This window comes from Dendropsophus ebraccatus, chromosome 15 (assembly GCF_027789765.1).
Source record: "Dendropsophus ebraccatus isolate aDenEbr1 chromosome 15, aDenEbr1.pat, whole genome shotgun sequence".
NCBI lineage: Eukaryota > Metazoa > Chordata > Amphibia > Anura > Hylidae > Dendropsophus > Dendropsophus ebraccatus.
In genome coordinates, this window is record NC_091468.1 from 7548477 (window position 1) to 7563774 (window position 15298).

Consider the following 15298-nt stretch of genomic DNA (forward strand, 5'->3'; position numbering starts at 1 on the left):
TGCTGGGGAATCTAAACCACCGGAGGCGCCCAAAGAAAACATGGTGCTGCCCTACACTCCTGGGTGCAGGTCTATGGCTGTCTGGGCATGATGGGAGTTGTAGTTTTGCATCAGCTAGAGTCACAGGTTGTGTAAATGGATCGTAGCAGCAATATGGTACCATCGGCTATAACATGTAAGAATGGGGGGAAACCAATTCTATGGGGTCCCTGAGATAGAGGAAAAGCTTTAAAACATTAACATATCTTATAAGAGAAAAAGAGAGAATGCATTTTCCCCATGAATCTGGGTCCTTTTCTGCCCCCCCCCCCCCATCACAAAGAGATCAGGTTACATGCTGCCCATAAAAGGATATGGAGGACAAACTCAGGCACATAGAGGCAGCCAAAAAATCTGCACCAGCTTACTGTACTAGTTCTCACCTCCCCTTCATTCACAGCCTAGACTGGTCATTACTGTTCTGTAATGTCCTTCATGCTGCTGCACAAGATATAGGGGAGGAAGATCTCCTCTGTGTGCAGTGTATAGAGATATAGGGGAGCTGGATCTCCTCTACTGTGTAAGCAGGAGAATGATCTATCACTTATCTTCCTCCTCTGTGCCGTTGCCATGCTGTTGGCAGTGTAATCCTTGGTCCGGAGCACCACTAGGAGCACTGTCCTGCTTCCATACTACTAAGCTCATTGCTCAGGGGGCGGCGCAGTGCTCCTAACGGTGTTTCGGAGCGCTTTGCAGTTGCGGGTATCCACTGGGGTTGGGCCTTATCAATATATTTATATATATATATATATATATATATATATATATATATATATATATATATATATATATATACACACACACACACATATATATACACACACACATACATACATACATATATACATATATACATATATATACACATTACACACACAACTTATTGCGCCCATCCACTCAGTCTCCCTTGTGTCCTTTCCTCAGCTTCCTATCAGCCTGGCCCAGACACTCACGTGTGATACAGCAGAGTGTAATCCCTGGACCGGGGCCACCAGGACTGTGGGTTATTTATATGAGTAGTAATGAGTATATATAACAATGACTTATTGGTGCCATAGCAATGACTCAGATTCTTCTAGCTCCTACGTCTCTGGGAGCACAGCACTGCTGGAACGCTTCCCATATATGATGTATAGGCACAGTCATTGCTATGGTGCTGACTTTCATGGGGTCAGTCATGGAGTCTGAGAGCTGCGCTACTTTCTATGGGGTTCTCAGCCGACTCCTCTGACACCATGTACACTATACAGAAGGTATACATAGAGACAGGCACTGGCACCAATGGATTTCTGAAGCTTTTCTTTCACCTAATCTGCACCTCGAAATAAGCAGCGATCCGGCAGATCACTGGATTTGGTAAAGAGATCAATGAACTAGGATTGGCAGATAGCTGCGGCCTCTTTACATGGACCAGTGTTCCTATAAGCGATCAATCACTCAACAATCGGCCAGTGTAAGGGTATGTTCACACTGAGCTAAACAGGTGGAATCCCGCCTGCCTCAGTGTCCCATAGCCTGTCTATAATAGAGTGCACTTAGCTCTGTTGCTCTCTGCTCAAGGTAGTGACATGTCACTCCTGTAAGCGGAGCGCGGCGGGAGCGGAGGGTGCGCGCTCTCCCATAGAGAAGCAGTGTCACACTGAGGTAGGCCAGATTCTGCCACGGAATTCCACCTCTTTTACTCAGTGTGAACATACCCTAATGGTGCGTTTACACAGACAGATTTTTGAAGCCAAAGCCAGGAATGGATCTGAAAAGAGGAAAAATCTCAGTCTTTCCTTTATGACCCCTTTTCTGTTTATAGTCTGTTCCTGACTGTCTGTGTAAGCTCACCATTAGGCTGCGCTCTGAATGCGTCTGACGTCCCCCCCCCCCCATTTCTTCCACAATAGTCATGTGATGACTAGGATTAGTAATACATGGATACGTCAGATTTTTTCGATGTCCCGGCTCTTTAAAAATGTGTGCTTTTTTTTTAACAAGTGCTTTTCCTGCCAAAATCAGGAGAGCCCATGTACAGTCCTGGTTTCCATGGAATAATATTTGCTGCGTCCCTAGAACAAATCTGTACACGGATTTCATGTTGGAGAGGAGCCATGTACACAAGCCAATACAAATCATGCTAAGAATGCCGCTCTAATCCCCAGATATGAACAATTGATCTGAGGGGGAGGCCCCTTTCTGATTCTTTGACCTAGTTACTGAGCAACACTGATCTGAGCGGGGACACAAAACCTGAGCGCACACGGTTATTTTGGAAGACGCTGAGAGCGATTAAGAGGGAGGTGAAAGAATAAGGCGCTGATCCAGAGAAGGGGGCTGCAGATCAGGAGGCGCTCTACAGCCAGGACGCTACTTCAAGGAACACTCCACAGCCCCAACCTCTGCCCCTCTAAGCGGTTACAAAACTACAACTCCCATCATGCACTGGTAGCCGCATCCAAGAGGTGAAGCAACTTGCAGTCTCCTAATGGGGAGAAAAGGCAAAAAAATAAAAAAAAAGAAATGGACATGAATTCCAGCATATCTCAGACTCTTGGACAGGATGGTTTCTGGGACTTTCTCCCCTGAGGTCACAAGGGTACTTCCACTTTACCTCCTGTCACAAAAAAAACTGCAACTATAGAGATCTATGGGGAGGAGAGAGCTGCAGAGAGGACACAGATGTTGCTGCTTCTCATCAATCAGAGAAAAATCCATTTTTATCAACACATCAGCCCCCCCCCAAACTTATTAATTCTGAAAAACTGGTTGGGGGGGGGGGGGTAGATTCACAGCCTAGACTCATGTATAATGTCCTCCATGCTGCTGCTGCTTCTGAGGGTGTGCTATAGAGGTATAGGGGAGCAGGACCTCCTCTCCTGAGGGTGTGCTATAGAGATATAGGGGAGCAGGATCTCCTCCCTTCTGAGTATGTGTGCTATAGAGATATAGGGGAGCAGGATCTCCTCCCTTCTGAGTATGTGTGCTATAGAGATATAGGGGAGCAGGATCTCCTCCCTTCTGAGTATGTGTGCTATAGAGATATAGGGGAGCAGGATCTCCTCCTTTCTGAGGGTGTGCTATAGAGATATAAGGGAGCAGGATCTCCTCTCTTCTGAGGGTGTGCTATAGAGATATAGGGGAGCAGGATCTCCTCTCTTCTGAGGGTGTGCTATAGAGATATAGGGGAGCAGGATCTCCTCTCTTCTGAGGGTGTGCTATAGAGATATAGGGGAGCCAGATGTTTTTTATACTGTGATCTCTGACACACGATGGTGTTTCCCAGTAAATCAGAGAGGACTGTCCCCATGTCGTACCGCGCAGGATGATGACAGCGTCCTATAAAGGTTCTGCTATGTGTAATCTCCCATACAACACCAGGAACGCAAATAATAGGAACAAGAAACTTCTCATGGACAGGAAAGACGTTTTCTCCAAGGAGAATGAAATGTCCTATCGGCCAGGAAGGAAGAGGGTCGCAGAGTTATAGAGCCGACCGAATACATTACACCCCAATCTACGTCACGCCGCAGGCCGCCCCGTGTCGTTTCCTAACACTGCGTATCCGTTCTGCAGGAGATCATTGTGCACCGGACTCTGGAATAGAGATCACTGGGAGAACAGCTGGAGGACAGGCTGCAGGGTGTGTATATATATATATATATATTATATATATATATATATATATATATACACAAACAAAACACAACAATCACTGAACTCAGGGAGAACAGTGAAAAATTCCAATGGAGTACTCATTTACGAGTCTCCATTGATTGTCCCATACAAAATTTGAATATGCAAAAAAGGGGTCCGTGGAGCCTCAGTTACGAGTCTCAAAACACGGGAATAGCCAGATATCCCTCTCTCCAGAGAAGGAAGCCCATTGCCAAGGGGTGCCTCCTAGTGGGGAGAGCACCAAACCACCCTGATACATAGTCCCTCAGGTCCTCATTCTGTTGCGAGCTTTGGGACCTAAATAGGGAAACACCAGGGTGGCCCCTGTGAGTCAAAGTCTAATTTTGTATGGGACAATCAGTGGAGACTCGTAAATGAGTACTCCATTGGAATTTTTCACTGTTCTCCCTGAGTTCAGTGATTGTTGTGTTTTGTTGGTCTATTTATCATTGCCCCAGTAGCCAGAATCCTGCTCCACACTGACGAGGGGCAAATACCCCGAAACTGCAGTCTGTGGATGGATGCCTAGCCTTGGTAACCCTTGTCTTATGTCCTTATACTCGCCACAGAGTTAGACTTTGACTCACAGGGGCCACCCTGGTGTTTCCCTATTTAGGTCCCAAAGCTCGCAACAGAGTGAGGACCTGAGGGACTACGTATCAGGGTGGTTTGGTGCTCTCCCCACTAGGAGGCACCCCTTGGCAATGGGCTTCCTTCTCTGGAGAGAGGGATATCTGGCTATTCCCGTGTTTTGAGACTCGTAACTGAGGCTCCACGGACCCCTTTTTTGCATATATATATATACACACACACACATACTTATATCCTATATACACATACACAGGGCCCTCACCCCATCACTCCGCACCAATCCCAGAGGTTATTATAGGATGCAGTCAGCAATGTGGACAGAGAAACCCTCTGGATGAGGCCGTAATGTTAGAAGCCGAGCCAAGCGACATCCATTACAGTCAGACCGTAAGAGGGAACAGCGCAGCGTAGTAAAGTAACAGCTCATAAATTAGGAGATCAATGGAACAGAAAGTTCTGGGTTTCCTTGTAAAGTTGCTCCATTATTCAGGGGAAAAAATAAGTATAAACAAGTATATAATAATATATTACATTCTATTATATATTTGTACCAAACATCTACCATGCTTATATAAGTGTATGTTATAATGAATCTCCCCCCCCCCCCCCCGCTATAACACGTACCAACCAATCTTATAGCAGGGAAGAAAATAAGTATGTCCCTATGACTGCTCTTCTTGTCACCATCCCAGTGGACTCAGGCCTGGACTCTGTAGAATGGGATTTCCCTACAGCTGCTCTGTCCTGTCCAGAAGCCATTGATCAGCTGGTGGCTCCACCCCGGCTTACGTACGGCTACCAGGCAGGGCCCCTCCCTTATATAAGGCGTATGGATAGGCGACGTCCTGATAGGAACCTGGTCACACTCAATGTAAGAATGTAGATAAATGAATGCACACTACTCAATAATGAAAATATAAAAAAAAAAAAAAAAAAAAAAAGGGTGCCGGAACATAAGTCTAATAAGAACATATTTCACCCACAGCTCCCCCCCCCCCCCCCAACAGGCTGACAACCCCCAGAGGTCGCTGTCATAGGGGCCAATGGCTGATGTACGGCTATACAGTGGGGTTCACCAGGGAATACTCCCAATGTATAGCAGCAGTGTGATGGGGCGCGGGGTGACTTATTGGCCGTGTACACCATGGTGGAGGAGTACCTGTCATTTAGAGGGTTTTTGCTTCCCATGTGACGATCATCTCCTCATAGTCAGGTAGTGAGTCAGACTCCAGACACAGCCCAAGCTATAATGAGGGAAGGACACAATTACCCAAATATATATACAAGCGGCTATATATGAGGCGGTGATCGGCCACACTAGGTCCATGGGTAGCAAACATGGATGGTTACTTTCTGAACATTATAAAAGAATAATATATATTTTATTAAGAAAAAATAAAAAACCTGCTCTGTGGGGCCGATAATTCACACAGTAAAGTGTCCGTCACTCCGGTCAGGAAAGAGTTAAAACTTTAATTCTATGTATATATAATGTATAGGTCATATGAGGAAGAAGGGCCGGGCGAGAAAATCCACCTGACACAAAGGATCAAGTGTCCAGCGGCAAGTGGTAGAGAGCGAGCGAGAGAGAGAGAGAGAGAGAAAAAGAGAGCGAGAGAGAGAGAAAGAGGGAGGTGTATATACAGCAATGTGACCACATGTATATAGATGGGCATGAGCATATGTACAGTACAGGTATATAGATGGGCATGAGCATATGTACAGTACAGGTATATAGATGGGTATGAGCATATGTACAGTACAGGTATATAGATGGGCATGAGCATATGTACAGTACAGGTATATAGATGGGCATGAGCATATGTACAGTACAGGTATATAGATGGGCATGAGCATATGTACATTACAGGTATATAGATGGGCATGAGCATATGTACATTACAGGTATATAGATGGGCATGAGCATATGTACATTACAGGTATATAGATGGGCATGAGCATATTTATACAGATGTAGCCTGTGTTAACTTGATCACAATAAACATGTTCAACTCAACTTTCTAAATTACTCTAATTCATCATGTTTACCATAGCTGTAGGTGTATACAGAGCAGTGTGGCCATACGTGTAGGTGTATACAGAGCAGTGTGGCCATACGTGTAGGTGTATACAGAGCAGTGTGGCCATACGTGTAGGTGTATACAGAGCAGTGTGGCCATACGTGTAGGTGTATACAGAGCAGTGTGGCCATACGTGTAGGTGTATACAGAGCAGTGTGGCCATACGTGTAGGTGTATACAGAGCAGTGTGGCCATACGTGTAGGTGTATACAGAGCAGTGTGGCCATACGTGTAGGTGTATACAGAGCAGTGTGGCCATACGTGTAGGTGTATACAGAGCAGTGTGGCCATACGTGTAGGTGTATACAGAGCAGTGTGGCCATACGTATAGGTGTATACAGAGCAGTGAGACCATACGTATAGGTGTATATAGAGCAGTGTGACCATACGTATAGGTGTATATAGAGCAGTGTGGCCATACGTATAGGTGTATATAGAGCAGTGTGGCCATACGTATAGGTGTATAGAGCAGTGAAACCATATGTATAGGTGTATATAGAGCAGTGAGACCATGTATAGGTGTATATAGAGCAGTGTGGCCATATGTATAGGTGTATATAGAGCAGTGTGGCCATATGTATAGGTGTATATAGAGCAGTGTGGCCATACGTATAGGTGTATAGAGCAGTGAGACCATATGTATAGGTGTATATAGAGCAGTGAGACCATATGTATAGGTGTATATAGAGCAGTGTGGCCATATGTATAGGTGTATATAGAGCAGTGTGGCCATATGTATAGGTGTATATAGAGCAGTGTGGCCATACGTGTAGGTGTATATAGAGCAGTGTGGCCATACGTGTAGGTGTATACAGAGCAGTGAGACCATACGTATAGGTGCATATAGAGCAGTGTGACCATACGTATAGGTGTATATAGAGCAGTGTGACCATACGTATAGGTGTATACAGAGCAGTGTGGCCATATGTATAGGTGTATATAGAGCAGTGAGACCATACGTATAGGTGTATAGAGCAGTGTGGCCGTATGTATAGGTGCATATAGAGCAGTGTGGCCATATGTATAGGTGCATATAGAGCAGTGTGGCCATACGTATAGGTGTATAGAGCAGTGTGGCCGTATGTATAGGTGCATATAGAGCAGTGTGGCCATATGTATAGGTGCATATAGAGCAGTGTGGCCATACGTGTAGGTGTATATAGAGCAGTGTGGCCATACGTGTAGGTGTATAGAGCAGTGAAACCATATGTATAGGTGTATATAGAGCAGTGTGGCCATACGTATAGGTGTATATAGAGCAGTGTGGCCATACGTGTAGGTGTATATAGAGCAGTGTGGCCATACGTGTAGGTGTATATAGAGCAGTGTGGCCATACGTGTAGGTGTATACAGAGCAGTGAGACCATACGTATAGGTGCATATAGAGCAGTGTGACCATACGTATAGGTGTATATAGAGCAGTGTGACCATACGTATAGGTGTATACAGAGCAGTGTGGCCATATGTATAGGTGTATATAGAGCAGTGAGACTATACGTATAGGTGTATAGAGCAGTGTGGCCGTATGTATAGGTGCATATAGAGCAGTGTGGCCATATGTATAGGTGCATATAGAGCAGTGTGGCCATACGTATAGGTGTATAGAGCAGTGTGGCCGTATGTATAGGTGCATATAGAGCAGTGTGGCCATATGTATAGGTGCATATAGAGCAGTGTGGCCATACGTGTAGGTGTATATAGAGCAGTGTGGCCATATGTATAGGTGTATACAGAGCAGTGAGACCATATGTATAGGTGTATATAGAGCAGTGAGACCGTACGTATAGGTGTATATAGAGCAGTGTGGCCATACGTGTAGGTGTATATAGAGCAGTGAGACCATATGTATAGGTGTATACAGAGCAGTGAGACCATACGTATAGGTGTATATAGAGCAGTGAGACCATACGTATAGGTGTATATAGAGCAGTGAGACCATACGTATAGGTGTATATAGAGCAGTGAGACCATACGTATAGGTGTATATAGAGCAGTGAGACCATACGTATAGGTGTATAGAGCAGTGAGACCATATATATAGCTTAGAGTAGTTATTGTGATGAGATGATTAAACTTCCAGCACACTTGAATTCGTCCAGACCCGGTCGTGCAGCATGTGATCAGCGGTGGCAGAGAAGCTGGATGCATCTTTTGGGAGTCCTGGAACACATGGATACAGCCAATGGCCACACGTTCCCTCCTGACAGCCTGTGGCCGTATCCACCTTCTCCAGAACTCCCTAGAGATGCATCCAGCTTCCTCAGCCACCGGTAACCCGATGCCGCACGCTCGGGGTCGGCTGATCTATGGTGATCTGCATCTCCCATGGGTGGAGATCTCACTGCAGACGTCCGTCTCATACACCGGCTGTCAATGCAGACACAATCAGAGCTGCAGTGTAAAGCATGGAGAACCATGTGATCACCGAGCCTGGGATGTGATGAGGTTCAGACAATGTGGAGTCGTTGTCCTGCGACAAGAAGCCATAACTAATGGTGGCAGAACGAGAGAGAATTCTGGCACAAATGGCTCCCAAATAAAAGCGAGAAGAACGTGCGACAATTCTTCCCACCTCGCAGGTTCATAAAGCGTCTGGAGAAGCGGAATTGTAAAATGTCTTATAACCATTACCAGCCCGCTCCATGTATTCATGTCAAGAATTGGCACAAAGAGAAGAGAAACGTTGGACGTATCTGGCAGGAGGCGCCAAATCTATCACCTAACCTGCGCCAATGTGATGGGGTCGGCGAGCTTTCCCCGCTCTGCTCCAGTTTTCTCCTATGGATATTTAGGAGAGTAATAAGAAACCCGTCCCCTGATGAAGCTGCTGCAGACTCCCCATCATCCAGATAGAGAAGACGTTATAGAGGTTACGGGACAATTCACATTGTGATAAAATGTGTCCAGGAAAGTCCGGGACCATAAAAACGGAGCCACAACCCCTCATTACCCCATGGGGGGGGGGGGGGGGACACCAATCCAGGCTGTTATGGGGTCACATGTGTCTGCAATCCAGGGACCAGAGAAGCATCATATCCACAGAACCCTGGAGGATGGGGCTGAACCTGTGGGCTCCTGGCGTAGCTATCGCCCTCCAGCGCCTTCTGACACATCACTTGCACTTCTTTTGTTTTATGTGCAACCAGGTGGGATGGCACCAAATGTGCAAACGCTGTAACAATCAATAGCCGGCACCTGCACTAATGACACTCTTCAGGTTATCAGGGATACACCATTCCTTTATACTGAGCCAGAACACTTTAACGCAAGGCCGAGTTCACACTGCGTTTTTACAATCCATTTTTTTCATCAGTTTTTTTGCAAAAAAAGATGAAAAATGGATGGAAAAAAAAGGATGCATGTGTGTGCATCCATTTTGATCCGTTTTTACATTGAATCCCATGATAAAGAAGATGGATCAAAACGGATCCGTTTCTTCCAGCGTACACAAAAACGTGGTCAACCTCATTTTTGTGTCCGACTTATTTTGATCCTTTTTTTTTTTATAATAATGGAATTCAATGGTGTGCATCCGTTTTGATCAGTTTTTCCACTGACTACAATTTTAAAGAAGAAACCGATCAAATCACATCAGTTTTTTTTCATGTACACAAAAATATGGCTGGCCACATTTGTGCGCACGCTTAAAAAAAAAATGATGCGTTTTGATCGTTTTTATGACGGATGTCAATGGAAAAAAGGATGTAAACAAATGCATCAGTTTTTTCATCCTTATTTTTTTTTTTTTTGCATAAAACTGATGAAAAAAAAATGCAAAAATGCAGTGTAAACCCGGCCTTAGTGAGCCAATAGCTGGTGTAACCATAATGTGGGACCTTCAGATCCATCAGCCAGGTACAGTGTGATAAATAGGAGGGACGGCTGCCCGAGGACCATCGGAGTCACGGCCAGGGGGTGAGGGAAATCTATATTACAGCCAGAGACATGAGACACCAGGGACTCAGATACAAGACGTCGGGAGTAACTAATCATGTGACACAAAGTTACTAACAATATATCAGAAAGCAAATAAACCTAGAACACAATGAGGAGCAAACACGGGAGGAACAATGGCGGAGACTGAGAAACTAGTACAGCAAATAGAATACAGATGGAGCGCGACGGCCGCAATACACGCAGGGGATCTGCCACAGGGTGACGGGTGCTATGGGGTGACGGCCATCTATGAGATATTATATAGAAGCTTGGTAACATATACAGGATCTGGGCACACAGATGGCGGTCGGACACAAACCACTGGGGCGCGCCATTCTTAGTCATGCCTCCAGCCCTGACGCCGCCTATAGGACGCCGAGTACGTTTTTTTAAGTTATACTTTTAGGCCATGTAAGAGTATAGGGCCTCATGACTGCGAGAGTATTATGCTGCGTTTACACGGAACGATTTTTGTGCGAATTTGCACGATAACGATCGAATTCGAAGGATAATCGTACATGTAAACGAAGCGAACGATTAAGCGATGAGAGAGAAATCGTTTATTTTGATTTTTGAACATGTTCACAAATAGTCATTGGTCATTCGCAAAAAATTCGCAGATCGTTCAGTGTGAACAGTCGGTCACCGATTTAACCTATGTGCGAGATAGACGTTAAACTATTTTTCCGTACGATATATGGTTCCATCTAAACGCTGATCGTTATAAAAGAAAATTGTTAACTTGAAATCGTTAATCGTACGATCGGGCCAATTATCACTACTTGTAAACCCAGCGTTACAGGTCTATACAAGCTCTGATGGATATGGCGTCTACAGGGTCCTATTCCACGTCCGAGCACGGCCCGATCAACAATATAAACGAGGACCAATCTGCTAGATCCGCCCTCGTTTACTGGGCCTATTCCACAGCCCTGATGATCGTTAAGTGAGGGCTGCAGGGACATAGTTACTGATGTCCTTGCAGCCCTTGTTTCATACATTACCTGTCCGGGCTGCAGGTCTTCTTCTTCCTCCAGGTCCTGCGCCGCAGCAGCTTCGGAGCGGCCTGTCTGAACTGACAGACCGCTCAGCCAATCACTGGCCGCGGCAGTTCTGGCCAACGATTGGCTTAACGGTCTGTCAGCTCAGACAAGCCGCTCCGAAGCTGTTGTGGCGGCGCGGGACCTGGAGGAAGAAGGAGAAGACCGGACAGGTAATGTATGATGCTGCTGAAATCGTCGGTCGCTGCCGCGCACAGCTTTTCCACCATAGTGATGCGCTGGTGGCGACCAACGATTTTAGGTCTGAACCTAAATGAACGATCAGCCGATGACACGATCGGCTGACCGTTCTCTCTATTCCACGGAGCGATAACTGGCCGAATCAGGCCGATTATGGTTCTGTGGAATAGGCCCCCTAGTCTGTCTCTGATGCCATATAGCGGGGGTCATTTACTTCCCCCATTGAAGCAATCTCTCTATAGGTCAGCGCTGCATGAAGCACCATATGGCGGCACACAGAGCACAGATGCCGGGACCTCACATGTCTACAGATACAGATGTATAAGAGACAGAGAGAATGGAGAGATACTGTGTATACAAGATCAACAGGATAGATAGATAGGAGATAGGAGATAGATAGATAGATAGGAGATAGATAGGAGATAGATAGATAGATAGATAGATAGATAGATAGGAGATAGATAGATAGGAGATAGATAGATAGATAGATAGATCTCTCCCATAGACGTCAGTACGTTACAAGCACTCTGCAGACTATTGCACCACATGTCAGATTCTTCACAGATCAAAATAAGGAAACAAGAAGAACAGGAAATAGAACTAAATAACAAACACTAAACAAAAAGAAACCAAACGATGATAATAAACACAAAGTATGCGGGAGAGGAAGCGCCGGGTGGTAAAACGAAGAGGGGGAAGGGGGTCCGGGAAGAATCTCCAAAAAGCCGAATCCCAAGGCAGCCGCCTTCGTGACAAAGACTTGTGGTCCTGCCAGGGAAGACAGATGTAAGACGTGAGATGAGAGCCCCCCACCCGGAGGGGGCAGCGTGGGACACTCGGAATAATCAGCAAGGCTCGGTGTAACCCCTTGTGTGCCAGTGTCAGCAGGTTACACACAGCACATCTCACCGCTAACTAAAGACCAAACCTACAGCCTGGGGGGAAAAGGAACGGCGGCACTCACCCTGCATGTGGCCACAGTCAGCTAACAATACTGCCCCCCACTGTTAGAGCCCAAACCCTGCCTATACAGCAGAGATCCCCAACCTGTGGACCCCCCCCCCCCCAATTGTTATAAGACTACAACTCCCAGCATGCCCTGACCAGCAATGACCAGCCCCTCACCGTCAGACCCCAATCTATGCCATATAGCAGTGATCCCCAAAGTATCACAACCCAGCTGCTGGAATACTACTACTACAACTCCCATTGTACTTGGGCAGCCAATGCCATATATCCGAGTGTCCAGGCATGATGAGAGTTGTAGTTCTGCATGCCTGTTCTGTAATGGCTGAAGAGCCGCACAATTGGGGATCACTGCTATATAAGAACCATAACAAGCAGGCTGTAAGGGCATGATGGGAGTTGTAGTGCCACACATTGGGGATCACTGCTATATAAGAACCATAAACAAGTAAAACTACAACTTCCAGCATGCACTGAGAGCTGGACACTGAGCTGCTGGACAGCCACATGTATGGTGCACATCAGCAGCCATCACAGGGGCGTCCTTCCTCCAGCGCTCACACCTGTCCGGCCATGCTGGGAGCTGTAGTGCCGCACAGTGGGAATCACACAAATAAAGATGCAGCACAATGCTCCGCCATCAGAGATCACAGTACGGCGGCCTCCTCCTCCTCCTCCAGCCCTAAACCAGCGGGAACAAAGGAAAGCGGATGGTCAGTACCACATTCTCCACCACTTGGGCACCAACAGCCTGGAAATAGGATGGACTATGCCAGGCAGATGGGTGACTATGCCAGGCGGATGGGTGACTATGCCAGGCGGATGGGTGACTATGCCAGGCGGATGGGTGACTATGCCAGGCGGATGGGTGACTATGCCAGGCGGATGGGTGACTATGCCAGGCGGATGGGTGACTATGCCAGGCGGATGGGTGACTATGCCAGGCGGATGGGTGACTATGCCAGGCGGATGGGTGACTATGCCAGGCGGATGGGTGACTATGCCAGGCGGATGGGTGACTATGCCAGGCGGATGGGTGACTATGCCAAGCAGGATATTATACCAGCTAGGCAGGTGATTATACTAGGAAGGCAGGTTGGTAGGTGAAAATATTAGGCAGGCTATTATACCGGGCGGGCGGGCTATTATACCGGACGGACAGATGGGCGGGCTGGCGGGCTATTATACCGGACGGGCGGGCTGGCTGGCTATTATACCGGACGGGCGGGCTGGCTGGCTATTATACCGGACGGGCGGGCTGGCGGGCTATTATACCGGACGGGCGGGCTGGCGGGCTATTATACCGGACGGGCGGGCTGGCGGGCTATTATACCGGACGGGCGGGCTGGCGGGTTATTATACCGGACGGGCGGGCTGGCGGGCTATTATACCGGACGGGCGGGCTGGCGGGCTATTATACCGGACGGGCGGGCTGGCGGGCTATTATACCGGACGGGCGGGCTGGCGGGTTATTATACCGGACGGGCGGGCTGGCGGGTTATTATACCGGACGGGCGGGCTGGCGGGTTATTATACCGGACGGGCGGGCTGGCGGGTTATTATACCGGACGGGCGGGCTGGCGGGTTATTATACCGGACGGGCGGGCTGGCGGGTTATTATACCGGACGGGCGGGCTGGCGGGTTATTATACCGGACGGGCGGGCTGGCGGGTTATTATACCGGACGGGCGGGCTGGCGGGTTATTATACCGGACGGGCGGGCTGGCGGGTTATTATACCGGACGGGCGGGCTGGCGGGTTATTATACCGGACGGGCGGGCTGGCGGGTTATTATACCGGACGGGCGGGCTGGCGGGTTATTATACCGGACGGGCGGGCTGGCGGGTTATTATACCGGACGGGCGGGCGGGTTATTATACCGGACGGGCGGGCGGGCGGGCTATTATACCGGACGGGCGGGCGGGCGGGCTATTATACCGGACGGGCAGGATATTACACCGGTGGTGCAGGTGACGGTATTGCTGCCCCTCCCGTACAGGTAACATATACCGGGGCCGGTGCTGCCCCTCCCGTACAGGTAACATATACCGGGGCCGGTGTCGCCCCTCCCGTACAGGTAACATATACCGGGGCCGGTGTTGCCCCTCCCGTACAGGTAACATATACCGGGGCCGGTGCTGCCCCTCCCGTACAGGTAACATATACCGGGGCCGGTGTTGCCCCTCCTGGAGTCACAGAGAACAAAGCCCGGGGCGGACAATGGAGCGGAGAGCGGCCGCCAGGAGCCCGGGGCCCCGCAGTCTCCCCCCGGGCACACAGCCCCCCCTCCCGGTTACTTACAGCGAGCTGGGGCTGCGGGGGGCGCTCCTCTCACCGGATGAGCAGTCACGGGCCGGCGCTGCTGTCACGATGACGGTGTCTATGGAGCTGATAACAATGACGGCTGACAGACAGAGCGGGGCGTCACCCTCCACGGATCCCGGGTCTGGACGGGGCGGCCCGGCGGAGCACAGCGACCACCACTCCCGGCGGCTGCGAGGAACGAACCAGCGGAGGCGACAACGGCGGAGATACTGCTGGAGGCGAAGGGATCGCTACCCGGTGACGTCAGCACGCACGGCCATAAACACAGAGGGGAGACGCATTACAGGAGACGTCACCACGCACGTACGGAGGGAGGCATCATGGGAAACGTAGTTCACAGGGATTAACTTAAAGGGACAGTAGAGCACAAATTATATTTTAGCATGTCGCTGAGTAGGACCACCCACTTGACTAACCAAGAATGAGTAGAAATGTACATGAATAAATGACAAGTTATGT

At 48.4% G+C, this 15298-nt stretch overlaps 1 protein-coding gene across 3 annotated transcripts in view; it reads right to left on the minus strand.

The window, feature by feature from the left end:
• The window catches only part of PELI1 (pellino E3 ubiquitin protein ligase 1), a 34658-nt gene extending 19566 nt beyond the window's left edge, over nucleotides 1–15092 (minus strand). The window contains exon 1 of one of the 3 annotated variants that reach the window (XM_069954725.1): nucleotides 14816–15092. The gene's annotated coding sequence lies outside the window, so the exon portion shown is untranslated. Of the gene's footprint in view, nucleotides 1–5449; nucleotides 5469–13702; nucleotides 13722–14815 lie in introns of those variants that run through there. The other 2 variants (XM_069954728.1, XM_069954727.1) reach the window with 2 other exon arrangements.
• Between the last annotated feature and the right edge of the window lie 206 nt (nucleotides 15093–15298).